We start from the raw sequence: 3,057 nt of genomic DNA, 5'->3' as shown, positions 1-3,057 counted from the left end.
AATCGCGCGCCGGGACTACGACTCCCACAGGGCTGCGCGGTACGTTGCGCGAGGCAGGCCGGGAGCAGGGGCGGTGCTGCGCGAGGCAGGCCGGGAGTTGTAGTCCCTAGGCACCCTCGCGGCCCCGCCCACCCACTCTATCACGGGCCGCGCCGCGTGCCAGGCATATCATCAGGGAATGCTGAGCGTGGGGTTGCAGAGTGCACTGTGGGCTCCGCGCGGCCTCTGAGCGTCCACGAGCCGCTGAGACCCCTTCGCTCCAGGGGCGCCTCCAGTCTTTTCCCTGATTTTTACACTTGGTTTCCCCCACCGGTCCGTGGTCAAAATCAGGAATTGTAGTGGGACCCACTTGAGTGGCCTCGGCCCTTGCAGGGTCACTTAAGCACATCACTTGTCTTTCCTCCTAGGGGTAAGGGTGACACCACCCACAAGTCTCTCAGGTCTGGCCTATCAGGAAAGAAGACATTCCTACTCCTGGGTAACCCTCCGCAGGTCCTCGGAGCAGTGTTTGCAAAAGAGCACCTTAGGCTCAGTGTCTCCCCTGGAGTCTCCTTTTGGATGCCCTGAGGTTACTCTCCACCCAGCAGCTAATTAGGGCTTTAATCTGCCGGACCTTTAGGTCAGCTCTCAGCAAAGAGCTTTAAGATGCAGGGCAGCACAGAGGCTGCAAAGTGGGTAGTGGGATGGAGAGGGCATTCGGGGCAAAAGAAGAGCCAGAGAAGGCACTGGCCACACAGCAGAGGAAGACAGAAGCAAAGCTGATGAGTTTAAAGATCCAGGAGAGTCAGGGTTGGACTGTGGTCTGATTCTGTGGCAAGATGGAGCAGAGTTTTTTAAGTGGGAAGTTGGACGTTTTTAAGTGGGAAAACAGACGTTTACTCCAGGACCCAGAGGCTGAGCCAATCTCATCTAGACTTACAGGGCCAGAGCTGATGCTTGTAGGAGGCCATTCATGCTCCAGAAAAGCCAGCAAGCCAAGGATGGAGCTCCACCATACTCTGCAGATGATGTAGTAGGTCCCAACATGGAGGCTTTAGCTTTTAGCCACAGTCAAGACAGAAGCTGACTGCCTGAGTGTTCTGAGGGGGTGGGAAATTTACTTCTGTCCTGGGAGGCTTTCGGTAACACTTCATTCCCCTGCCTTGGAACACCTCCCTTACGTCTGCTACCCACTCTCTGGAGATGGCAGGGCTGTTGGATGTTTTTGCCTGTAGCCAGTGTGTCTATGCCAGGGCACCTTGAGTGTCAGGTAGGGACACCGGGAAAGATAGGCTGCAGAGAGCTGGCTCTCCTGTGGCTTGAATGAGGCTCTTGGCCCCTGTCCTCCTAAGTTCCTCATCTGCACGAAGGGTGACTAGCCAAGTGTAGCTGCAGAATCACATGAGGACAGAGTCCAAGGCTACCTCTCAGGTTCCCTTCCCTTCCCTTCCCAGTCCTCCCCTGGGTGTGGCTGTGAATGTTAGGGCTGGTGTGGCTGCCGGGCTAGCGGCCAGTGGTCCAGCTGGCAGAGGGTACATAACCCTATAACCTGCTGCCAGAGTCTGTTAATCTGACAGCTTAGGCTTTTGCCAGCTCACTGCAGTGATCAACTCTGCAGCCACCTTTGCTAAGCCAGGTCCTATTAGGGTTGAGAAGAGGGTGGGAGCATCCCTGCCCTCCCCAGTATGGGGCCAAACCCTGTCATGGTAGGGGAGAGAGCCCACTCACCCAGCATGGCTTCATGAGGAATCTTCAAGATGGTTGAGATTTTACCACCTAAGGAGGGAACCAGAGGGAATGGGCAAGATGAGAGGCAAGGGGAGTTGCCTGCCTCTGTGTAGTCAACATGTGATCATCTTGAATGTTGAGATGATATAGGGTTATGTACCCTCTGCCAGCTGGACCACTGGCCGCTAGCCCGGCAGCCACACCAGCACAAGACATCAGGCACATAGGTGTGAATTTTAAGACTACAGAGTGTAAGATGAGTGACTTTGGATTTTTTTTTTTTTTTTTTGTAGAGACAGAGTCTCACTGTACCGCCCTTGGGTAGAGTGCCGTGGCTCACAGCAACCTCTAACTCTTGGGCTTACGCGATTCTCTTGCCTCAACCTCCCGAGCAGCTGGGACTACAGGCGCCCGCCACAACGCCTGGCTACTTTTTTTGTTGTTGCAGTTTGGCCGGGGCTGGGTTTGAACCCACCACCCTCGGCATAGGGGGCCGGCGCCCTACTCACTGAGCCACAGGCGCCGCCCGACTTTGGATTTTTTTTGAGACAGAGTCTCACTATGTCACCCTGGGTAGAGTGCCGTTGCATCACAGCTCACAGCAACCTTAAACTCTTGAGCTTAAGCGATTCTCTTGCCTCAGCCTCCAGAGTAGCTGGGATGTGACTTTGGATTATTGATGAGTCCTACCCTGTGCCCATGCAGACCTGGCTTGAGGATGCAAGCCTCACATCAAAACAGACCTAAGTAGCTAACACAAGCCCGATGGGAAAGGCATGATTCCACCTGGAAAAGAAGATAGCAGGACCAAGCAGAAAGAGCTAAGCAGAGGTGAGGGACATCTGTTCAGGCACTCTTGGGGGCAGTAGCAAACAGACCCAAATGCACTGTGGAGTGTTACCTCTCGTGGAAAGAGCACACAGGGAGGCTAGTGGTACGGGCAGCAGTAGCTGCCTGTCTCTGTCAGAGTTTATGGGGTAGAGCATGCTGTGATCAACAGCTTTGAGCCACATGTCTCTGGGCCCAGGAGGAGGCAGCCTACCTCAGGGGTCAAAGTACTACACAAGGGCAAGGTCCCTTGCTGAAGCACCTGTCCTTCTTTGGGCCTCTTGCTCCTGGTTTCTGGACTCCAGCAGGTAGAGTGGCTGGGTGTGAACTGGTTAGTCACCATGAGGTCTGGCTGAGTGTTAAGGCAGGGCCACCATAGATTGACACAGGCAGGGACAAGCTGGGGCCAGCCTGAGGGGAGGGGCCACCTCCACATCAGTGGGTCTTCTTCCATTCACATTTGTAGGGTAGATTTTTTTTGTGCTCTTCTGTCAGAGCAAGTCAGGAACCAACTGGGACAGG

The sequence above is a fragment of the Nycticebus coucang genome, chromosome 12, assembly GCF_027406575.1.
Source record: "Nycticebus coucang isolate mNycCou1 chromosome 12, mNycCou1.pri, whole genome shotgun sequence".
Lineage (NCBI taxonomy): Eukaryota > Metazoa > Chordata > Mammalia > Primates > Lorisidae > Nycticebus > Nycticebus coucang.
This window is presented reverse-complemented; position numbering follows the sequence as displayed.